Source organism: Saccopteryx bilineata, chromosome 3, assembly GCF_036850765.1.
Source record: "Saccopteryx bilineata isolate mSacBil1 chromosome 3, mSacBil1_pri_phased_curated, whole genome shotgun sequence".
In the NCBI taxonomy this organism is placed as follows: domain Eukaryota; kingdom Metazoa; phylum Chordata; class Mammalia; order Chiroptera; family Emballonuridae; genus Saccopteryx; species Saccopteryx bilineata.
In genome coordinates, this window is record NC_089492.1 from 194212376 (window position 1) to 194238971 (window position 26596).

The window sequence follows — 26596 nt, forward strand, 5'->3', positions numbered from 1 at the left end:
GAAAAATGCTAAAACGGTACATAATTTATATTTTACATCAAGATTTTAACCTAAATTTAGAGCAATTGAACATATTGCATGGATCTATGTATCAAACCCTTCAAGTAGCTCACTCAACATACTCTCTGGAGCCTGTAATGTAGAGAAAAACTTAAAATTACATTCCTAGATTCCCTTTCAACAAGCTCTTTTTATTCATTCTTTTTTTCTAAAACTAGACAGGGTATTCTGTTCCCTGCAACTCATAATCCTGACCAATAAGAAGTCTAAGGACTGCCCTGAGATGTTTGCTATTTAACTGATAAATTTTAAAGTAATAACTTTGTGTGTCCTTCTGACTTGAAAGTTGGCATTCCACAAATTCTCAGCTCATAATATTTCTTTATTAGCAACTTCTTTTACTTTAATGACTTCCTAAAAAACAACTTTCTGTAATTTACCAGTGCCTTTTTAATCATAAATTACCTGTATATCTGAAGACATTATCAGAAATAATCTGGCCTTATCTGGTTGACTCAGTGGTAGAACATTGGCTCGGTGTGTGGATGCTTTGGATTTGATTCCCTGACAAGGCACACAGAAGTGCCCATCTGCTTCTCTACCCCACCCTTCTTGTTTCTCTCTCTCTCTCTCTCTCTCTCTCTCTCTCTCTCTCTCTCTCTCTCTTTCTCTTCCCCTACTGAAGCCATGGCTTGATTGGAATGAGTTGGCCTCAGGCTCTGAGGATGGCTCCATGGCTTCTGCCTCAGGTATTCAGAAGAGCTTGGTTGCTGAGCAATAGAGCAATGCCCCAGATGGACAGAACACTGCCCCCTAGTGGACTTGAAAAAAAAGAAATAATCTGATGCTATTTACTAGTATTTGTTGTCTCAATTAAATAATATTGAAGCATTTTATTATATTTCAGACACATTTCCAAAGTACAGTGTGTGAATAAGGACAGAGCCCATGAAAAGAAAATCTTCAAAATTGATTTTATTTCCATGATTTTAATTTGGGGGCAAAACAAGAAACCCCACAATTTTTGAAGATTACACCTATCCCATACACTGGGTTGCCTGTGTGGATATGGAAGAGAGTGATTTGGAGTATGATCCTGACTCTTGCTCGTCACATATCATACAGGCAGAGCAGCTATGCCTGTAGACCAGAAAAATTTATCAGTGCACTATTTTCATTGGCCTCAATTCTAGAGACTATTTGTTTCCAACAGTTCCTCAGGTGACAATAAATTTCCCTCATTTGAAGGCAAATAAATGATCTGATATAAACAAATTCTTTAAGGAGTGGTGTTACCTCTGAAACTCTTTGAGATGTAGATATGTCTCATATCATATGGGCACACATATTTCCTCAGGGTTATATATATACTTCAGAACCACACCAAACAATTTACAATTAACTATAACTGCTATTCTTTGTTTTACAGTTGTTTTATGTGTTTTTGTCTTACACTCCTGGATAGCACACTCCTTTACTACATACTTTATATGTCTTTATATCCTCCAAGTTATTTACTGTAGTGTTGGGCCGAGCAGTGGCCCGATAAATGCCAGACTCACTGTCTAGGATAGTTGAGCCTTACAATGATTTTTAAAGATTCAAGCTGGTACAGAGTACTATGATGTCTTCTTAGTAGTATTTCAGCTTCATTGTCTCTATGTAATGACCTAAATTCCTTCATTAATAAGCAAAAATTGCATGTTTAAAATATAGCTTACAGCCATATCAACTATGTGATCAACACAACATTGAAGAATTCATGGTTATTGCAACAATGTCAGGAAAGAACAGGTGAATAAATACAAAAATAGAGGTTATCAATATGCAACAGATCATATCTGGATTTGCATTCATTCTGCAATCATTGATAACATTGTTCAGACATTGCTTTATTATGAGTAATCTTACTCTGGATTTTCTAAATAATTTTAACCTCTGCTTTTTCTGTTATGTGAATGATCAATATTGCTTGGGTGCAGGTGACATGATTATATGTGGGTAGCTGCTGTGTTTTATTATGATGGCTCTTGGAAAGCATGTGTTTTTAAGATAAAATGAATCATTTTCATTGAACCATTTTGACACAATATAGTAAAAAAGAACATTAATTGCCATTAGATCAGAATGATCAAAGTTTAAATGGCATTTTGGTGCCATACATTAGCTGCCTGAACTCTGACTCTCTATAATTCTTATTTTTTTAATGAAAATTAAAAAAATAAGAATTATACCCCACTTTTCATGATCTTACCAAAATGAGATATAACAAAGTGGTGTAAAATTGTTATGTTGATTGTTATCATTATTTTTAAACAATCATTAATTTTATTAGGAAATAAATCATTACTAAAATAATTTAGCAAGTGGACATGTTATTAATAATCCATATAGGCTTCTGACATTTAATGCCTGACATTTAAATTGAAATTTTGTTTGCAGCATGATTTAGAATAATTATAACAAAGTGATAGTCATAATCTGATAATTTTTTCTAAGTAGACCTCCACCAGAAAAATCCATTGGTATTGACATTGACATACAATCTCTTCATAGTGGATCTTGGGCTTCCTGTCCTCAAAGCAACCATTACTTTAATACATATTTTTCCTAATTATTATATATATCTCAAGACTGAATTTTTTTATGAGTTAAGCATTATATTTTTAGCTGCCTGTTGAACTCTGGTGTCCCTCTATTGGAGGTTGCATATTGTGGCTTACATTTGTACAAGGGTCACAATGCGCTTCTGCAACAAAAAGGCTCATCTATTCTCATAAGATTCTTCCTTCAGTGGCATGGGAAAATGGGAGAAGCTTTGTAGTGATATTATTTGTTTTATGCTACCATGTATTTTTTTAAAGCTGCTAATGACTACTGACTTGGTCAATTCAAAAATATCCCCAATTTCTTACCTCACTTGTGTCACTCTAAAACAATTTAGAAATAGAAGCCATAACATTAATGTCTTATTCTCACCTAATGCATGGTAGGTTTCCTAAGAGGTCATATCTTATCACATCTGGGTTTCAGGATTTTAGCAGTTAGATGAAATGATAAAGGAAGAGGCCATCTTTGATTATTTCTTTAAACTGAACCCCTTTCTCTTTTAAAAGTTACTTGATTTGTGCATGACCAGGCAGTGGCGCAGTGGATAGAGCATTGGACTGAGATGCGGAGGACCCAGGTTCGAGACCCTGAGGTCGCCAGATTGAGCGCGGGCTCGTCTGGTTTGAGCAAAAAGCTCACCAGTTTGAACCCAAGGTTGCTGGCTCCAGCAAGGGGTTACTCGGTCTGCTGAAGGCCCGCGGTCAAGGCACATATGAGAAAGCAATCAATGAACAACTAAGGTGTTGCAACGCGCAATGAAAAACTAATGATTGATGCTTCTCATCTCTCTCCGTTCCTGTCTGTCTGTCCCTGTCTGTCCCTGTCTATCCCTCTCTCTCTCTCTCAAAATTAAAAAAATTAAAAAATAAAAAAAAATTAAAAAATAGTTACTTGATTTTTGACAGCACACCCACACTCCTCAGTGGATACAGGGAGAAGGAATATTACATTTAAATACTACATATTGTTCTTAATATTTCTCTTAATGAATATATTTAAATTCTTATTAAAAATAAGACTAGTCTTTTGTCTTGAGGAAATCAATTAATCAACTATTGTTAACTGAAAAGGAAAAATATAATTCCACTTGGAATGGAGGTGTCTGAAAGCATGTGGACAACTGTTCTGCTTAACAATATAAACTGTTCACTTTATTGTGTAGAGTTTTGTTTCTCAGACTGTTACCTTTTGGAAACTATATTTATGTTTTCTTTTTGTGAGTTTTATGGCAGTGAGATACCAGACTTTACATAGAGTAGAAGAGGTATGCACAAAAAGCTAAACTACATTAAAAAATAAAACTAATAAATTCCTTCTATTACCCTGGGACATATAAAAAATATAAGGGGATTAAGAAGGGAAAATAAAGTATGGTTTGTCATGTTACATAGGGATTGATAAAAGCTTCTATATTATTTTAGATTCATCTTTAAAGATATTAGAAAAAACACATATGCTCAAGTAATTGAGTAATCTTGGTTGTAGGTCTTTGCTTTTCATTACTTTGAATGTTTCTTTTTTGTTTTTGTTTTTAAGTAAGAGGAGGGGAGGTATACAGACTCCTGCATGCACCCTGACCGGGATCCACCTGGCAACCCCCTTGTGGGGCCTATGCTCTATTCAGCCAAGCTGCCCTCAGTGCCTGAGGTTGATGATTGGACCAATCAAGCTATCCTCAGCACCCAGGGCTGACACTCAAACCAGTAGAGCCACTGGCTGCAAGAGGAAAAAAGAGAGAAAAGGGGCAGAGGAAGAAGAGAATCAGATGGTCACTTCTCATGTGTGCCCTTACAGGGGATCGAACCCAAGATGTTCATACCCCCTGATGATGCTCTATCCATTGAACAAGCCCATTTTGAATATTTCTTGCCACTTCTTTGTAGCCTGCAAAGTTTCTGTTGAGGAATCATCTGACAACCCTTGTAGGTAACTAACTGCTTTTCTCTTGCTGTTTTAAAGAATCTGTCTTTGTCTTTAACCTTTGGCATTTTAATTATGATGTGTCTTGGTGTGGACCTTTTTGGGTTTACCTTGTTTGGGACTCTGCACTTTCTGGACTTACAGTCAATTTTCTTCACCAGGTTAGAGAAGTTTCCTGTCATTATTTCTTCAAAAAGGTTTTCAATTTCTTGCTCTCTCTTTTCTTTTACTGGTATTCCTAAGATGTGAATGTTGGTACACTTAATGTTGTCCCAGAGGCCCCTTAAAGTATTTAAAAAAAAATTTTTTAATTCTGATTGAGTTATTCTGCTGGGCTATTTTACCTCCACATCCCTGATTTGATCCTCTGCTTTATTTAACCTACTATTGATTTTAATATAGTTATCATTTCATTTATTGTATTCCTTATTTTAATTGCTTCTTTTTGCTGTTTCCTACTGTCTTTTTTATGTTTTCTATCTCTTCATTAATGTTCTCATTGAGTTGATCAATTCTTCCTCTTAAGTTCATTGAGTATCTTTATAATCAATGTTTTGATCTCTGCATCTGGTAAATTGCTTGTCTCCATTTTATTTAGTTCTTTTTCTAGAGTTTTGTCACATTTTTTCATTTGGGACCTGTTTTTTGTCTTCCCATTTTGTCTGCCTCCCTATGTTTACTACTATGTATTAGGGAAAGCTGCTCTGTCTCCCCATCTTGGTAAAATTGCCTTACATAGTAGGTGTCCTGTGGGGCCCAGTGGCATAGTTTTCTTTTCTTTTCTTTTTTTTATAATAATTTTATTTTTTTAATGGGGTGACATCAATAAATCAGGATACATATATTCAAAGATAACAAGTTCAAGTTATCTTGTCATTCAATTATGTTGCATACCCACCACCCAAAGTCAGATTGTCCTCTGTCACCTTCTATCTTGTTTTCTTTGTGCCCCTCCCCACCCCCTATCCCTCTCCCATTCCCCCCTCCCCCCCATAACCACCACACTCTTATCAATGTCTCTTAGTTTCACTATTATGTCCCACCTACGTATGGAATAATACAGTTCCTATTTTTTTCTAATTTACTTATTTCGCTTCGTATCATGTTATCAAGATCCCACCATTTTGCTGTAAATGTTCCGATGTCATCATTTCTTATGGCTGAGTAGTATTCCATAGTGTATATGTGCCACATCTTCTTTATCCAGTCATCTATTGATGGGCTTTTTGGTTGTTTCCATGTCCTGGCCACTGTGAACAATGCTGCAATAAACATGGGGCTGCATGTGTCTTTACGTATCAATGTTTCTGAGTTTTGGGGATATATACCCAGTAGAGGGATTGCTGGGTCATAAGGTAGTTCTATTTTCAGTTTTTTGAGGAACCACCATACTTTCCTCCATAATGGTTGTACTTCTTTACAGTCCCACCAACAGTGTATGAGGGTTCCTTTTTCTCCACAGCCTCTCCAACATTTGCTATTACCTGACTTGCTAATAACAGCTAATCGAACAGGTGTGAGGTGGTATCTCATTGCTGTTTTGATTTGCATTTCTCTAATAGCTAAAGAAGATGAGCATATTTTCATATATCTGTTGACCATTTGTATTTCTTCCTGGGAGAAGTGTCTATTCATATCCTCTTCCCATTTTTTTATTGGATTGTTTGTTTGTTTGTTGTTGAGTTTTATGAGTTCTTTGTATATTTTGGATATTAGGCCCTTATCTGAGCTGTTGTTTGAAAAAATCATTTCCCATTTAGTTGGCTTTCTGTTTATTTTGTTATCAGCTTCTCTTGCTGAGCAAAAACTTCTTAGTCTGATGTAGTCCCATTCATTAATTTTTGCCTTCACTTCTCTTGCCATTGGAGTCAAATTCATAAAATGCTCTTTAAAACCCAGGTCCATGAGTTGAGTACCTATGTCTTCTTCTATGTACTTAATTGTTTCAGGTCATATGTTTAGATCTTTGATCCATTTTGAGTTAATTTTTGTACAGGGGGAGAGACTGTAGTCCAGTTTCATTCTTTTGCATGTGGCTTTCCAGTTTTCCCAGCACCATTTATTGAAGAGGCTTTCTTTTCTCCATTGTGTGTTGTTGGCCCCTTTATCAAAAATTATTTGACTATATATATGTGGTTTTATTTCCGGGTTTTCTATTCTGTTCCATTGGTCTGAGTGTCTATTTTTCTGCCAATACCATGCTGTTTTGATTGTCGTGGCCCTATAACATAGTTTGAAGTCAGGTATTGTAATGCCCCCAGCTTCATTCTTTTTCTTTAGGATTGCTTTGGCTATTCGGGGTTTTTTATAGTTCCATATAAATCTGATGATTTTTTGCTCTATTTCTTTAAAAAATGTCATTGGAAGTTTGATGGGAATGGCATTAAATTTGTATATTGCTTTGGGTAATATAGCCATCTTGATTATATTTATTCTTCCTAGCCAAGAACAAGGTATATTCTTCCATCTCATTATATCTTTTTCGATTTCCCTTAACAATGGTTTATAGTTTTCATTATATAAGTCCTTTACATTCTTTGTTTATTCCTAACTATTTTATTATTTTGTTGCAATCGTGAAGGGCATTATTCTTTTGAGTTCCTTCTCAGTTGTTTCATTGTTGACATATAGAAAGGCTATTGACTTCTGTATGTTAATTTTGTATCCTGCGACCTTACTGTATTGGCTTATTGTTTCTAGTAGTCTTTTTGTGGATTCTTTGGGGTTTTCAATGTATAGGATCATATCATCTGCAAAAAGTGATACCTTTACTTCTTCTTTTCTGATATGGATGCCTTTTATTTCTTTGTCTTGTCTGATTGCTCTGGCGAGAACCTCTAGTACCACATTAAATAAGAGTGGAGAGAGTGGACAACCCTGTCTTGTTCCTGATTTAAGGGGGAAAGCCTTCAGTTTAGTGCCATTTAATATGATGTTAGCTGATGGTTTATCATATATGGCCTTTATCATGTTGAGATATTTTCCTTCTATACCCATTTTGTTGAGAGTCTTAAACATAAAATTGTGCTGTATTTTATCGAAAGCCTTTTCTGCGTCTATTGATATGATTATGTGGATTTTGTTCTTTGTTTTGTTGATATGGTGTATTATGTTAACCGTTTTACGTATGTTGAACCATCCTTGAGATTCTGGGATGAATCCCACTTGGTCATGATGTATTATTTTTTTAATATGTTGTTGTATTCGATTTGCCAGTATTTTGTTTAGTATTTTAGCATCTGTATTCATTAGAGATATTGGTCTGTAGTTTTCTTTTTTTGTGCCATCCTTGCCTGGTTTTGGTATGAGGGTTATGTTGGCCTCATAAAATGTGTTTGGAAGTATTGCTTCTTCTTCAATTTTTTGGAAGACTTTGAGTAAAATAGGAACCAAGTCTTCTTTGAATGTTTGATAAAATTCGCTGGTATAGCCATCAGGGCCTGGACTTTTATTTTTGGGGAGGTTTTTAATTGTTTTTTCTATTTCTTCTCTACTGATGGGTCTGTTTAGGCTTTCTGCTTCTTCTTGACTCAGTCTAGGAAGGTTGTATTTTTCTAGGAATTTATCCATTTCTTCTAGGTTGTTGAATTTAGTGGCATAAAGTTTTTCATAGTATTCTACAATAATTCTTTGTATATCTACGGTGTCTGTGGTGATTTCTCCTCTTTCATTTTGGATTTTGTTTATATGAGTTCTTTCTCTTTTTTCCTTGGTAAGTCTTGCCAAGGGTTTGTCAATTTTGTTGACAAATAGAACCAGCTCCTTGTTCTATTAATTTTTTCTATAGTTTTTCTGTTCTCTACTTCATTTATTTCTGCTCTGATTTTTATTATCTCCTTTCTTCGGCTGTGTTTGGGTTGTCTTTGTTCTTTTTTTTCTAGTTCCTTAAGGTGGGAAGTTAAGTGGTTCACTTGGGCTCTCTCTTGTTTGTTCATATATGCCTGAAGCGATATGAATTTCCCTCTTATCACTGCTTTTGCTGCATCCCATAGATTCTGATATGTCGTATTGTCATTTTCATTAGTCTGTATATATCTTTTGATCTCTGCACTTATTTCTTCTTTGACCCATTCATTTTTTAAAAGTATGTTGTTTAGTTTCCACATTTTTGTGGGATTTTTTTCCTCTTTTTTGCAGTTGAATTCTAGTTTCAAGGCTTTATGATCAGAAAATATGCTTGGTACAACTTCAATTTTTCTGAATTTGCTGATGTTGTTTTTGTGGCCCAACATATGGTCAATTCTTGAGAATGATCCATGTACACTGGAGAAAAATGTATATTCAGTCACTTTGGGATGAAATGTCCTGTAGATGTCTATCATATCCAGGTGCTCTAGTGTTTTGTTTAAGGCCACTATGTCTTTTTTGATTCTCTGTTTGGATAACCGATCTAGAGCCGTCAGCAGTGTATTGAGGTCTCCAAGTATGATTGTATTTTTGTCAGTTTTTGTTTTAAGATCAATAAGTAGCTGTCTTATATATTTTGGTGCTCCTTGGTTTGGTGCATATATATTAAGAATTGTTATGTCTTCTTGATTCAGTGTCCCCTTAGCCACTATGAAATGGCCATTTTTTTCTCTGAATACTTTTCCTGTCCTGTAGTCAGCATTATCCAATATGAGTATTGCTACACCTGTTTTTTTTGGATGTTATTTGCTTGGAGAATTGTATTCCAGCCTTTCACTTTGAATTTGTTTTTATCCTTGTTACTTAGATGAGTTTCCTGTAGGCAGCATACAGTTGGATTTTCTTTTTTAATCCATTCTGCTACTCTCTGCCTTTTTATTGGTGAGTTTAATCCGTTTAAATTTAGTGTAAGTATTGATACTTGTGAGTTCCCTATTGCCATTTTATATCTTGCTTTCTGTTAGTTTTGTGTCTTGTTTGATCCTTCTCTTTCGTTTTTCTATCTTTTGTTTTTATTTGGCTGTATTCCATACATCTTTCCTCTGTTGCTATCTTTTTTATCTCATGTGCTTCTGTGTTGGTTTTTTCAATGGTGGTTACCTTTGAGTAATGAAAAGGGTCCCTACCCTGTTCATTGTAGCAAACTATTTTGTGAGTACTTTTGCACTCCATCGTCCTTTGCTACTGTTAATCTCCATCTTCTCCCCCTCTTTCTTTTTGTTGTTGTCACAGTTTAAATTTGGTTTTATTGTGTTCTTCTTGGAGCTTTTACTTGTGGCTCTGTTTTTTTTTTGTTCTTTGTATCTGATTGGAGAACCCACTTTAGTAATTCCTGGAGTGGGGTTTTCTGATGATAAATTCCCTCAGCTTTTCTGTATCTGTGAATGTTTTTATTTCTCCTTCATATTTGAAGGATAGCTTTGATGGGTATAGTATTCGTGGCTGAAAGTTCCTCTCTTTCAGGACTTTAAATATTGGGGTCCACTCTCTTCTAGCTTGTAGAGTTTCTGCTGAGAAATCTGATGATAATCTAATGGGCCTTCCTTTATATGTTGTGTTCTTCTTTTCCCTGGCTGCCTTGAGAATTTTTTCTTTGCTGTTGGTTTGTGTCAATTTCATTATGATATGCCTTGGAGTAGGTTTGTTGGGGTTAAGAAAACTCGGAGTTCTGTTTGCTTCTTGAACTTGAGGCTTTAGTTCTTTCCACAGGCTTGGGAAGTTCTCATCTATTATTTGTTTGAGTATGTTCTCCATTCCATTTTCTCTCTCTTCTCCCTCTGATATACCTATTATTCTTATGTTATTCTTTTTGATGGAGTCAGATAATTCTTGTAGGGCTATCTCATTTTTTTTAATTTTTGAGTCTCTTTCTTCTTCTCTCTGTTGTGCCTCAAGTTGCTTGTCTTCTATTTCACTAATCCTCTTTTCTATCTGGCCTGTTCTATTAGCTAAGCTTGTTACTTTGTTTTTCAGCTCGTGAATTGAGTTTTTCATCTCTGTTTGATTTTTGTTTTTATAGTTTCAATTTCCTTGGACATATATTCTTTGTGTTCATTGAGTTGTTTTCTGAGCTCCCTAAATTGCCTTTCTGTGTTTTCTTGTATATCTTGGAGGATTTTTAGAATTTCTATTTTGAATTGTCTGTCATTTAGCTCCAAGGTTTCCAATATATTAAATTTTTTCTCCATAGATTTTTCCTCATCTAGCTGTGTTACCTCTCTTTCTTTTGTATCCATGATATTCGATTTTCTCTTCCTTAATGGCATCTGAGGGTGGTTTTGTTGATAGTATTAATGAGATTTAATAAAGAATAAAAAGTTTAAAAAAAATAATAAAAAAATGAAAAATCGAAAAGAGTTGTTTTTTAAAAAAAATTAATAATGAAATAAAGAAAAATAAAATAAAATAAAAATTTAAAAAAAAGGAAATTATTCCCCCCCTCCTTTTTTCCTCTCCTCTCCTCTCCCCTCTTTCTTGAGAAAATCTTGTGGTGGACTGTGAATTATAACAAACAATGCTTGTGATGGAGGGCCTGAATTGGGGAAAAGTAATAAAGGGGCAAAAAAAAAAAAGAAAAAGAAAAAGAAAAAAAAAAAAAAAGAGCGTATGGACCCACAAAAAGCAAATAAGGAAAAAATTTGGGTCAAGAATAAAATGATTTGCTTTTAGGTGTTGGTTGTCTAAGAGTTATGATGAGAGGAATAAGAGGAAAATGGAAAAATGGGGGGACAAATTAAAAAATTACTATTGTATTTAGTGGAACAAGAACTAGATAATATGGAGAGCCAGGGATGGGAGCACTGCTAGTGAGTTAAAAAGGTGAAGTAAAAACCCCCCAAAATGCCACAAACATAAGTTTGAGTCCCATATAAGATAATTTGTTTGTTATTGAGGTTTGAATGAGAGGAGATGTAAAGGAGAAAGGAAGAAACTAATGTAGAGGGAGAAAAGAAAGAGAGAGAGAGAAAAAAAGAGGGAACCACTAAAAGAAGAGAAAAGAAAGGAGAGAGAGAGAGAGAGAGAGAGTTAAGGGTTTTTGAGTGCAACCCTCATAGAGAGAAAGGAAGAGAAGAGAAAAGATAATGGGAGATGTAACACTTATGGGTAGTGTAGTTCAAGGAGAGGAGAGAGTAAGACCGCTAGAGAGTTAATCGGCCAAATTGGAGGAGGAAAAAAAAGTATCAAGAATGAAGATAAGAGAAACAAACAAACAAATATAATAAAATGGGATAGCTTATAAAGTCTGCAGATTATTCTTGATTTTGAGAGGTTATCTTCTTGCTTTTTCTTTTCTCTCCCTCTTCCTGGTCGGTGACTCTGTACCCCGGGTTCTGCCCCTTTGGCATGCTCAGGTAGAGGTTTGCAGTTGATAAGTCTCTATGGCAATGTCATGTATTGTGCTTTAGTTTCGTTGGCAGTCGAAGCTCATTAGCATTTATAGGTTCCGACAATGAGAGAGTCCATGTTCCTGGAGCCTTTCTCCTAGTCTTTCCTTCCTCAATTAGTAGCCTGATAATCCAGCTATGGGGTTGCTGCTGCCTCTGCCTGGATAGTAAGAGGCTCAAAGAGCTGGCAACTCCCCACTCTATTTCCACTCAGCACAGGGCTCTGGGTAAGGCTCAGTCAGAGCTGCTAGCATAATCAGGCGGGCTTTCCGCCCACTCAAAGACCTCTGGCTCTGCCACTCTGTCCGGTAACACAAGCGGGCACCCATTTCCGGGGCGCTTGGAGGAAACTCTCACTCACTGTCTGCGATCAGGATATCCGGCCAGCAGTCTCACGCTCTGAGTGAAACCCCCAACCGCAGGGAAAAGTTGCAGCGTTGGAATTGAGTCTCGCTCCGTCCCCGTGCACGACTTTTGCAAGGCGCTGGGGCGGCCCAAGATTCCGCTTTGGCCCACACAAAGGCCCCTGACTCTGCCCCTCTGTGCGATAACACGGGCGCGCACTGCCGAGGCATTCGGAGGAATCTCTCATTCACTAACTGCGCGCGCAAACCAGGATATGAGGCTGGCCGCGTTTCCCTCTGAGTGAAACCCCCAACCGCACGGAAAATCTCCACCGTTGGAATTAGTTCTCACTCCCTCCCATGCGTGGCTTTCCCAGGGTGCTGGGGCTGCCCAGAGACTCTGCCCTCGGCCCACAGAAAGGCCTCTGACCCTGCCTCTCCGTGGGGCAACACGGGCACCCACTCTCGGGGCCTAGGAAGAAATTCTCGCCCACTAACTGCGCACCGACCAGGAGCCTGGGTAAAATGGCCCCTCCGCTTGTCTTTCTTTGTTTGGGTTTGGCGCAAGTGTTAGCTTGTATTGCCCGGTTTGCCACAGGATCAGATTTTCCTCGGCTTTGATCTCCGTGCCACAGCCTGGTTTGGCCGTTTGTGTCGCAGTCTGGATCTATTCACCCCCTTTGCCCGCCTCAGTTTCTATATTCACAGTTACCAGAGAAAGCCACCCTGCCCTGTTTAGGTTAGTGAGGAAGGCGGAGCATTTCTTACTCCCTATTTCCTTTGGGGTTTGGTTATATATTTAGCCAATTTTTCACTCAATCATACCTTTGGATGTATTGCAAAGCATCTGGAAGCTCCAAGTATAGGTTTTTCTGTTTCTGGTTGAAGATCTTGTTGAGTTTTGGGGGAGATTTATCGGTATCGCTTCCTACCCCGCCATTACTCTGACGTCATCTGGCATAGTTTTCTTGATCAACTGAGCCAGGTCCTCCAGGTGTTTCCATTTTGTGGGTTGTGTTGCTCTCTTATTGTAGTTGAGCCTTGATTGCTGTTGGCATTTCAGGAGGAGAAATTGACCCTCAGGCTGATTGGCTGTGAGAATTGGCAGTGACTATAATGAAGGAGCTGTTGTACAGGGGCTGACCCCACAGAGTCAAATTCACTTTAGTGGGGCTCTGATTCCTGGGGAATCTCTCCTTTGGATATGTCTTTTGTGGAGGTGATAGGATGTTGCTCTGGTGTAATCTGAAGCTGGCCACCAGGTGTGCTGGTTCTGGTGCCTCTTTTGAAGGCCCCTTGTTCAGGCCAAGGTCAACCATTGCCTTTTCTCTGCTTGGGGTCAGCAGGGATGAGCAACAAAGAGATCTGAAGATGGTAGCTATTTGTGCCGGGCATGGAGGTACCTGGGGAAGTCCAAGCTTCAAACCAATGCTAGTTGCCACTTGTGTGGCAGAGCTACCACTCAGCCAGAGGTACCAAGCAGGTCAAGGCCAAATGCTGTTTATTTAGGGTTTATGATCCTTTGAGAGATTTTAATCACATCTTTAGCATGAACCAAGGCAGGTCATTTGTATGCAAAAGCCAATAGAAAAGGCTTTGATAGGCTAGCAAGTTAAGTAAAGCAGGGTCTCAGGGACACCATGGTGGACCAAACAGAGTTATTCAGGTTGATTGAAACTCAGTTATGGTGCGTTCCTGTACCTGCAGGATGAGGGCTCAGCAAAGTAACAATGGCTTCTGCCAGCACATCTGTCTGTGAAAAAGCTGACATTCTAGCTTTCAACTTGAAGCCAGACAACTCTGTTCTTCCTCATATGTCCCTCACACTCTACAAGTTGTTGCTCCCACTCTGGAGCTCAGAGCAAGTGTGTCCATCAGCAAATAAGTCTGTGTATGGGCCCTTTAAGAGGAACACCTAGGACTCCAGTAGCTTTCAGTCTTACTCAGTAGCAATCTATTGGTTTTCACAGCCAGATGTTTTGGGAACTATTCTCCCCAGTATTGGAATCATGGGCTGAGGACCCCAGTGTGGGGCTGGGCTCCTTTGCTCCTCAGGAAGGATCTTTGCAGCTGGAGATACCCCTTTTGGGTTTAAGCTGCCACACATGGGTGTGGAACCAGCACTTTTGCATCTCTGTCTCTCCTACCTGTCTCATATCACATCTCTATATCCTCAGTTATAGGACTTCTGTTGAGCTAGAGTTCAGGTGGTTTGAAATGATGATTTTTCTGTGGTTTAGTTGTAATTTTGTTGTGGTCATAGGCGAAAGCAAGCATGGCACATAACTATTCTACATCTTGACTGGAAGTCCAGGCCACTCCAATTTAAACAAACAAACAAAAAAAACAAGTAAGTGATATTTGTTATCACTATTGTTATATAAACTATACTGATATATGTATAATTTCAATTCTATAAAATATGAATTGAAAATCAGGAATACAATCATTGGAGAATAAGGAATGGGCAAGAATTACCTTGCTATTGCATAAAACCAAAGATAATAAATAGAAAAAAATCAAGTCTCTTTTAAATTAATAGGAAATTTCAGAAAAGAAATCAGACACAGGATTTAAAAGCTCACATTTAAAAGGATTTAATGTGAAAAAAATGTTTTATTTAAAGTAAATTTAAAATAACTAGAAAACATTAAAATGTATCTAACCTATATAAACAACACTAATATTTCCTTGATAGATCTAAAAATAAAAATATTGAATTTATATACCTTCTTGGAATATAAATTACATGTTATAAAAATTTTTTAGATTAATGATGCCCCTGGAAAAAATTATTGATAAGATACATTCATAGAGTAATTTATATATGCAGTCCTCACTTTGCAAAATAATTGTGTTGATTATATATTAGAATCCTTGCTTTGCACAGTCTTGTGGTACAAATTTCAGTTAACTATGCACAGTAAGAACTGTTTGTAATTTTAAAGCAATTTCAGTCATAATTCTGATGACATTTTCTTTCTAATCTTGATAAGATGATTTTAAAGTTCATCTAAAAGAATGCACAATTGTATGTAATAAGTTTGAAATGGTAGAACAATGAAAATAAGAGTGTGTGATTAGATCTGAGAATTAATGAGGAACATTTAAAATATTATGATCTATAAGAATTGATAATAAATGTAGTAGAATATTTAGTCACCGAGTAGGCCCTTGTATATATATACATCTTTAATATTAAAAAGAAACTTGACTGATAGAAAAGTAATGGATTCCTCACTGGATTCCACCCACACACTAAAATAAATTCTAAGATACCTCAAAGGTTTAAATGTTTAAAGTAAAACCATTAAAAAAATAACAATGGTCTTAGGCTATTTAACTAATTTTGGAAGTCAAAAAGGTCTTAGAAGCCATAAAAGCAATAAAATAAAACTCAGAAAAACTCAAATCATGAAGAAGGAAAGCTCATTTAAAAAATTGTATTTATTATTAAAAGGCTAGTGGCAAAATGGAAAGGTGTTAGAAACCAAAAAAATACTGGCCAAAATAAAAACAATATAGCTACAATCAATAATGACCTCTGCCCAACTAAAAAGAATACCCATTAGAGAAACAACAAATGTCATAAGTGAAAAATTCAGAGTAATGCAAATAAGTATTAAACATATGAAAAATACAAATTAAGATTATGAAATTTTATTTCAGAATGGCAAAGTTTTGGTGTTGTTTGGTGATGATGGGTTAGAATGTACACTATTCTACATCTCTGGTGATGATGTGAGTTATTGCATTTCTAAAGAATACTTTCATAACAAGCCTTTTAAATATTTATGCCTTTTGACTTGGTAATTTTACTTCTAGAAAATAAACCTAAGAAAATTATCGGAAATGTAGAAAAATACTTACGTACAAAAATGTTCATTATTAATTATAACAGTGTAAAATTAGGATAAAAAGTACTTAAAATTTTAAATAATAAAATAAATTATATCAATGTTGGTACTTCCATGCAGTGGACTATTTTATACAAATATTAACATTATGTATTTACAGAAATTTTAACAACACTGGAAAATGCTATAAGTATATTAAAACACACATATATAATATGACTTAAATTTTGGTGAGATTTGGATCATTTTTATTTTCTTCTTTATACTTTTGTTTTCTCTTCAGTTTTTTTGTCTAGATTGAGCATGTATTACACCGATCATCAGAAGTTCCATAAGCATTTTCAAAAATAAATATTTCTTTTGAGGAACAAAGTTCCTTGTTTTGAGGCACTTGAGCTTATTTATGTAATTTAAGAAATAAATCCTGTTTCTTTAAATTCAAGTTCTGTGTTGGGCTACCACTAGGAGGTAATGCTGAATTTTCCCCATTAAGCAGTTTCCTAAGGAGAAACCACCTGATCAAGCACTCATTACACCATTTCTTCAGATTTTTAATTTCAAAACATTTTACTTGGCCAAAGCAGACCAGGGAGCCCTGTCAGTGACTGCTGGTATTTGGCAATGATATGGGAAGCACAGGAAGGAACCAAGCTTCAGAGCAAGCCAGCACACTTTAATCAGCTTCTAGTCATGGAAGAGCCAAGATTTACAAGAGCCTCACACCCTTAGGTATAAGCAAAGTGACACACTCCAGTGTAGCTGTGAGTTTTATAGCGATGTTATCACTCAGAACAGAAACATAAATGCAGAGGGATTGGAAAAAATGTACATGATGTATTCACACACTAAGCTTAATTTTAATACTGTTTCATGCTCCTGGGGCTGCCTTATGAAAAACTGTAAAACTCCATCATTTTAAAAATTAGTGGATCACAAAGAAAATTGCAACTCTGGTGTAGTGGGTAGGTACACTGGTGGCCTAGTCTCACAAAAGGGCCTGCTAAATTACCCCTAGTTCAAGAAAAAGATTTGTAGATGATGAAAAACTTTTTTTTTTTTTTTTGCATTTAGCACAAAATAATTTTTTTAAAGGAAAAAGAAAAAGAAAAGCACAATGCCCAAGAATATTCTAAGGAGCCTTACTTATAATTTAAAAATAACTCTAGGGTATTTCTAACTTATATGACCAGTATGTGCTATATGGGTCTGCATGACACATGCAGCTTTTGAACTTGACAGTATCACACAGATAATGTTTCTATAATCACCCCATTTCTGAACAATTTCTTGTTGTATTATACATTGTATCTACAGCTGTGCTATGTTCAGTGGCCATAAAACCATCCATTTGTGTAATCTCAGGGCAAAAAAGCACCACAAAGAGAAGCAATGGGACTGGGAAAATGATCCATCTTCATTTATGCATTTAAAATTTCTCTCACTGTGATGGCCTGGTGAGGTAGATATCTTCTTGTGAAAACCAGGGAGAGCCAGCTGCCTCGTCCTAGTCCAACAAACATCAGTAGAGACAATAACATTAAAGATTCATAATTCCACATAGAAGTATACAACATTACCCTAACTAGTTTTTCTCCTTTTGCATGCCCAAGAGTTATTAATACACAGGATAAAAAGCTATGGGAACTCAAGCTTCTAGTGTCTGTGATGAATATCATATTCCAGCTGTTCAGTTTGGAAGCTTTTTGTTCCAGATTCATCAAGTTCAAACAAAAATTAACAGAATGTGGATATCTGATTTTCATAATTTGAGCATGGTTTCTCCATTTTTCCTTTCTTATATGCCAACACATTACCTAAATCACAAATGCTCTCAATTTCCTCAATTCTACAGAATTTTATTTCCACTGAGTATTGTGTTTTGACATAAGACTTTGATAAGTACCTTAAAAGTTTAAGTCCGATCCTGGGGAAGATACACTGATTTTTGCTGCACAGTCATGCAGTCTCCTTTGCTCATTCCTTATCCTCCACCAGACTTCTACCCATTGTCTTTAGGACTGTAGTCTTCTCCCAATCAAATATCAACCTTCTTTTGACAAATAACATGTATATTTTGCTGACTCTCAGATCTATGTTGCTTTCTTAGACTTCTCCTCCAAGTAACAACGGACTTTCTACTCAACAATTTGATGCCAGCATATATAGAGCTATTTGGGATCTCAAGTTCAACGTGGCTGGAATTGAACTATTGATTTCTACACTACTTCAACCATTTGAAAAAAAAATAGTTCCTCCAGTCTTTATCAACACCACAGCAAATGGCTCTTCACCATCTCCTAATTGCTCAGACTTCACCTGGATGTCACCTTCCACTTCTTGTTCTTCACATTCTAAATCCATCTAATCCCTCAAAGTTATTTCACAGAGACCTTTCTAGATGGCTCATTCATTTATTATTCTTAAAGTTTTCCCTCCTTGTACTTTGCTTCTCTCTGAAGAGTTAGAAGAGGTACTCCAGAGAATTGTGGAAATAAAATATATTGTGGGTAATGTGATGTCATGAGGACAAAGGGCCATTGGTTCTTCTTGGCATCCTTCATGCCCTCTGGCTACTGAGGCAATCTCTCTTTCTTCCTGGTCATTGTTTGACTTGCTGTGGTCAGCAGCTGATGTAACTCAAGATATGGCTGTTGGCTTGGTGATGGAGGCCCACTGGGGGTCTCTGGGTGATTCAGAAAACACTCAGCTTTTACTGATGCTGCTGTGACCCGACCAAGTTTCTGTCATTATCTCTATCCAACCCCTGGTATTGCTGTTTTACCTTGCAGCTGAAGGTGTGGAATGGCCATGGTGGATCCCTACAGAGGCGCCAGGGCAAAATTATTGCCTTTCAGCTCAACATATTTTTCAGCTTCTCCCATCAGGGCACAAGACCTTCCCAAGTCTACCCCTGTGCTCCCAGGAATATAAAGTTTCAGTTCTACCACAAGCTTTGTATCGTACATCCTTATCACAAGTTTAACTTTAGGTGGTATATAACAGGGAGGGAGGCTTCCCTTCAAGTTTCTATCAGCTACTTTAACCCACTTTCTCTCTGGACCAAAGACTAGAACACAAGGTAGAGAATTATATGTCACAGAACCTGCCTCTGATGGTTCTAATACTGTCACTCTCATTTCTACCTACCTATTTCTAAGGAACAAGGCTTTTATCTTCTTTAAATATCTTCCTTCATCTCAATTCTAATATCAAAACTGACATTCATATGAATTGGGTTTAGAAGAGAGAAACTAGTTTATTCATTGAGGAGGCTAAAATAAAAAACATTTCAGGAAGATAGGAAGATGGCAGCAGAGTAGGCGGACGCACAGACACCCAACTCTTACCACCAAACTGGAATACAAATCAATTTAGGAAAAATCAGCATGAAAAACTAACTCTGGACTACAAGAACAGCTCTCAAAAAACCAAGGAGCAAAGAAGAAGCCACAACAAACCTGGTAGAGAGCACCTGAATCTCCTCTGCTTACAGGAACGGAGGAGAGGAGGAGGCTGAGAGCCCAGAGGGGATCTCACCCAAGGGAAAAGAGCAGAAAATACTGCTCATAGCCACTTGCCTGGTGACCAGGGAGCGAGGTCTGTTGAAAAGACCAGCTTATCTCCCAAGTGGAAAGGACAGGGAGAGGGACAGAGTGTGAGAGGCTAAGGAATGCAGGAAATGAGCTAAAGAAGCTGACTCATCTGTGCTGGAGGCGGCCATAGCTGGGGGAGGGACTGAACCTTCCATAAAACAGTACTGAATTGCTTCTGGATCAGAGATCTCCGGATATCTCTCCAGCTCCAATCAGCACAACAAGACACAGCTGAAAACAAGAAGTGGGGAGGAGGGGCAGTAACTCAGGTCTCCATGGAGATCTGAGATACACCTCCCCATACTGAAGCTGAAAAAACACCCTGCCCTCAGAGAGATTAGTTGGCTGAAGAGGCCTTCAGAGTCTCAGGTTACACCCATCCCATTCCTGGATACACTTTCAAGGAAGCCCCCTGCTGAGATCAATAAACAAGACAGTCACCTGTTAAGAAAACAAACAAATCAGACTTCAAAGTGGCTCAAATCTGAAAGTGGATTACAAATAATAGCTGATACCAACCCAAGAAGACCTAGAGAGAACACAACTGAAAACTGGAGGCAGACAACACCAAGCCTAGACTTAAACTACTCTACAAATAAAACACCCAAACACAATGAGAAGACAAAAAAGTGCAATCCAAATGAAACCACAAGAGATATCTTCAGGAGATGAACTGAGTGATATGGAAATAATCGAACTTCCAGATGAGGAGTTCAAAATAATGATTGTAAGGGTGCTTAGGAATCTTAGAACAACAATGGATGGTCATTATGAACACCTAAATAAAGAATAGCAAGTATAAAAAAGAATCAGATGGAGATGACAAATACAATATAAGAAATAAAGACCACAATGGAAGGAATTAAAAACAGGATATATAGAGCTGAGGATCGAATCAGCGAGTTGGAGGACAACTGGAATGAAGGCATGAAAGCAGAGAAGAAAAAAGAAAATAGACTCAAAAAGTCAGAGGAAACTCTTAGAGAGCTCTGTGACAACATGAAGAGAAATAACATCCGCATCATAGGGGTTCCTGAAGAAGAAGAGAAAGAACAAGGGATAGAGACTTTATTCAATCATATTATAGCTGAAAACTTCCCTAAATTAATGCAGGAGAAACTCTCACAAGTTCAAGAAGCATAGAGGACTCCATTAAAAAGAAACCTACACGAAGACACATCATAATTAAAATACCAAAGCTAAGAGATGAAGAGAAAATATTAAAAGCTGCAAGAGGAAAAAAAGCTATCACCTACAAAGGAGCCCCCATAAGGATGACATCCAACTTCTCAACAGAATCACTTGAGGCCAGAAGGGAATGGCAAAAAATATTCAAAGTAATGCAGAACAAGAACCTACAACCAAGACTACTTTATCCAGCAAGGCTATTGTTTAAAATTAAAGGAGAAATAAAAAGTTTCCCAGACAAAAAACAACTCAAGGAATTTATTACAACCAAACCAATGCTGCAGGAAATGTTAAGGGGCCTGTTGTAAACAGATCAAAGTGGGAAAAGAATATAGCAAAAAAGGAATACAGCTTTAAAGAATAAAATGGCAATAAATGTAAATGGATTAAATGATCCAATCAAAAGACATAGGGTAGCTGCATGGATAAGAAAACAGAACCCGTACATATGCTGTCTACAAGAGACACACCTTAGAACAAAAGATACACATAGATTGAAGGTAAAAGGATAGAAAAAAACATTTCATGCAAATGGAAATGAAAAAAAAAGCTGGGGTAGCAATATTTATATCAGACAAAGTGGACTTTAAAACAAAGGATATAGTAAGAGATAAAAAAGGCCACTACATAATGATAAAGGGAGTAATCCAACAGGAAGATATAACTATTATAAATATATATGCACCTAATATAGGAGCACCTAAATATATAAAGCAGACTTTGGTGGATTTAAAGGGCAAGATCAACAGCAATACTATAATAGTAGGGGATTTTAATACTCCACTAACATCACTAGATAGATCCTCAAGAAAGAAAATTAACAAAGAAACAGCAGACTTATTGGACACACTAGATCAACTCAATTTAATAGATATCTTCAGAACCTTTCACCCTAAAGCAGCAGAATATACATTCTTTTCAAGTGCTCATGGTACATTCTCTAGGATAGACCACATGTTAGGGAACAAAAGTGGTCTCAACAAATTTAAGAAGATTGAAATCATATCAAGCACTTTCTCCGATCATAACGGCATAAAACTAGAAATGAACCACAACAGAAAAGCTCAAAAATTCTCAAACACATGGAAACTAAATAGCAGGCTGTTAAATAACAAATGGATTAAAAATGAGATCAAAGAAGAAATAAAAAAATTCCTTGAAACAAATGGCAATGAGCATACAACAACTCAAAATTTATGGGACACAGCAAAAGCAGTACTGAGAGGGATGTTCATAGCACTACAGGCACACTTTAAGAACCTAGAAAAAGCTCAAATAAACAACTTAACCCTGCATCTAAAAGAACTAGAAAAAGAACAGCAATTAAAGCCCAAATGTAGTAGAAGGAAGGAAATAATAAAGATCAGAGCAGAAATAAATGACATAGAGGCTAAAGAAACAATTAGAGAGGATCAAGGAAACTAGGAGCTGGTTCTTTGAAAAGGTAAACAAGATTGATGAACCTTTAACTAGACTCACCAAAAAAAAGAGAGAGAGGACTCAAATAAATAAAATTATAAAGGAGAGTGGAAAAATAACAACTGACACAACAGAAATACAAAATATTGTAAGAAAATACTATGAAGAAATGTATGCCAAAAAACTTGACAACCTAGATGAAATGGACAAATTCCTTGAAAAATACAATCTTCCAAAAGTCAATCTAGAAGAATCAGAAAACCTAAACAGACTGATTACACCAAATGAGATCAAAACAGTTATCAAAAAACTCCCAACGAAGAAAAGTCTGGGGCCTGATGTCTTCAAAACTGAATTCTACCAAATATTCAAAGAAGACCTAACTCCTATCCTTCTCAAATTATTTCAAAAAATTCAAGAGGAAGGAAGACTTCCATGCTCCTTTTATGAGGCGAGCATAATTCTGATTCCAAAACCAGGCAAAGACAACACAAAGAGAGAAAATTATAGGCCAATAACCCTGATGAATATAGATGCTAAAATCCTCAACAAAATATTAGCAAACCGGATCCAACAATATATGGAAAAAATCATACACCATGATCAAGTGGGATTTATTCTGGGGAGGCAAGGTTGGTACAATATTCGTAAATCAATCAATGTGATTCATCACATAAACAAAAAGGAGAAAAACCATATGATAATTTCAATAGATGCAGAAAAAGCATTTGATAAAATCCAGCACCCTTTCATGATCAAAACTCTCAGCAAAGTGGGAATACAGGGAACATACCTCAACATGATAAAAGCCATCTATGAGAAACCTATAGCCAACATCATACTCAATGGGCAAAAGTTAAAAGCCATACCCTTAAGATCAGAAACAAGGCAGGGGTGCCCCCTTTCACCACTCTAATTTAACATAGTCCTGGAAGTCCTAGTCACAGCAATCAGATAAGAAGAAGAAATAAAAGGCATTCAAGTTGGAAAAGAAGAAGTAAAACTATCATAATTTGCAGATGATATGATATTGTATATAGAAAACCCTAAAGTCTCAGTCAAAAAACTACTAGACCTGATAAATGAATTCAGCAAAGTGGCAGGATATAAAATCAATACTCAGAAATCAGAGGCATTTTTATACACCAACAATGAACAGTCAGAAAGAGAAATTAAGGAAACAATCCCTTTCACAATTACAACCAAAAAAATAAAGTACCTAGGAATAAACTTAACCAAGGAGACTAAAGATTTGTACTCGGAAAATTACAAAGCATTGATAAAAGAAATCAAGGAAGATACAAACAAGTGGAAGCATATACCGTGCTCATGGTTAGGAAGAATAAACATCATTAAAATGTCTATATTACCCAAAGCAATCTATAAATTCAATGCAATACCAATTAAAATACCAATGACATACTTCAAAGATATCAACCACATATTCCAAAAATTTATATGGAACCAAAAGAGAACACGAATAGCCTCAGCAATCTTAAAAAAGAAGAATAAAGTGGGAGATATCACACTTCCTGATATCAAGTTATACTACAAGGCCATTGTACTCAAAACAGCCTGGTACTGGCATAAGAACAGGCGTATAGATCAATGGAACAGAACAGAGAACCCAGAAATAAACCCACAGTTCTATGGACAACTGATATTTGACAAAGAAGGTAAGGAAATACAATGGAGGAAAGACAGCCTCTTTAACAAATGGTGTTGGGAAAATTGGACAGCTACCTGCAAAAAAATGAAATTAGATCACCAGTTTAAACCACTCACAAAAATAAACTCAAAATGGATAAAAGAATTAAATGTAGGCCGTGAAACCATAAGCATCTTAGAAGAAAATATAGGCAGTAAGCTCTCGGACATCTCTCGGAGCAATATATTTGCTGATTTATCTCCACGGGGAAGTGAAATAAAAGACAGGATAAACAGATGGGACTATATCAAACTAAAAAGCTTTTGCACAGCTAAAGACAACAAGAACAGAATAAAAAGACAAACTACACAATGGGAGAACATATTTGATAATACGTCTGATAAGGGGTTAATAACCAAAATTTATAAAGAACTTGTAAATCTCAACACCAGGAAGACAAACAATCCAATCCAAAAATGGGAAAAAGAAATGAATAGACACTTCTCCAAAGAGGACATACAGATGGCCAATAGGCATATGAAAAAATGCTCAACATCACTAATCATTAGAGAAATGCAAATTAAAACCACAATGAGATATCACCTCACACCAGTCAGAATGGCGCTCACCAACAAAACAACACAGAATAAGTGCTGGCGAGGATGTGGAGAAAAGGGAACCCTCCTGCACTGCTGGTGGGAATGCAGACTGGTGCAGCCACTGTGGAAAACAGTATGGAGATTCCTCAAAAAACTGAAAGTCGAACTGCCTTTTGACCCAGCTATCCCACTTTTAAGAATATACCCCAAGGACACCATAGAACGGCTCCAAAAGGAGAAATGCACCCCCATGTTTATGGCAGCATTGTTCACAATAGCGAAGACCTGGAAACAGCCCAAGTGTCCGTCACAGGATGAGTGGATTAAAAAGCTTTGGTACATATATACTATGGAATACTACTCAGCCATAAGAAATGATGACATCGGATCATTTATAATAACATGGATGGACCTTGATAACATTATACGGAGTGAAATAAGTAAATCAGAAAAAAAACTAAGAACTATATTAATCCATACATAGAAGGGACATAAAAATGAGACTCAGAGACATGAACAAGAGTGTGATGGAAACAGGGGTGGGGGGGGAGGGGGGATGGGGTGAAGAAGGAGAGAGGTGTTGGGGGAGGGGAGGGGCACAAAGAAAACCAGATAGAAGGTGACAGAAGACATTTAGCACAATCAAATGTCAAAATAATCTAGAGATGTTTTCTCTCAACATATGTACTCTGATTTATCAATGTCACTGCATTAAATCTAATAAATAAATTTAAAAAAATCTTCCTTTTTATTAATTCAGAATCACATGATTGGAAACCTAATTATATCTGCATAATCTCTTTAGCTTTACTATCACCAGTTGATAAAAATTTTAATATTTCTAATTTTTGGCTTTTATGAATAGCAGAGCTATAAGTATATATAATAAAGATTAATGTAGAAGTATGTTTTTATTTTGTTTTTTTAGATAGACAGTCAGAATGAAAGTTTTGGGTTGTATGATTAATTTAAAGAGAAACATATCTTATTATGTCCTGATTTCATATCCCAACTCCATTCTTACTATCTGTGTGACCTTGAGCAAATTATCTAACTTCTCTGTGCTTCTGGATCCCATCTGTAATTGTACTTATCTAACAGTATGACTCTGAGAACTAAATAATCCATGTGAAGCACTTGGGCATAGCTTGGCACAGAATACTCATTGTTAGCTACTACTAACACTTATTCCGATAGTCTAGTAGGCATTCAATAAACATCCACTGATTGGCAGACATTTGAAGATATTGTTGATGGATAATCTGCCCTATGCATAAAGCTGCTTATAGCTATCTTCTTTATAACAAAAGTTCAGATCTTTTCTTCTATTTCTTAGTCATATGGCCTGTGCATTGGGTTAACCTTATGACTAATCCTTTGAGAGGTTTTGTTAAATATCTAACACCTGCAGATTCCTTATAAACATTACATATTTTAACTTTCCAAATAAGGATACAAATAATGAGTATATACAGGTTTCACATTTCTGTAGTTACTTTTATGAAAGACATTTACACACTTATAATCTTATTCTCACATGTGATTTTTAATATTCAGATCTATGACAGTAAATAAACACTGAGGTTTTCAGTTTTTGATCTTTTTTTTTAAACTACAAGCTGGTGGTCTGTCTAGGATAAACTTTTATGTATAAGAAAAAAAATTTTATTTGTTGCTTGCAGACTAAATAATTCTTTTAAAGAAAAAAGGTTATTGGTGTTATAAGCAACATGATGCATCTTGGGGCATGAAGGATGACCTGGCTAAAAGCACCTCTCTACCTCCCCTCCTCTCTTTTTTTCACATTCTTTTAATTAAAAAGCCTGATGACTAAAGGTTTGTTTGCAGGCACATTTTCTATTCTTGAAATATAAGGTTATTTTCTGAAATCTAACAATCTCAAGATACCATGCTAAATATTAGTGCCTCCTCTCTAATGTTGCATCCTTCAGGTAGCATATCAAAACTTTTATTTTTTCAAATTGTCCTCTTACTATGATCTAACAGTATGGTAACCTCCCTCTGTTTTCTGATAATATAAATATATAATTCTTATGGTAGAAATAGTATAATTATTTGGATGGTATTGCTATATCACTGAACTTGTTAGGCTATAATTCTTTTCC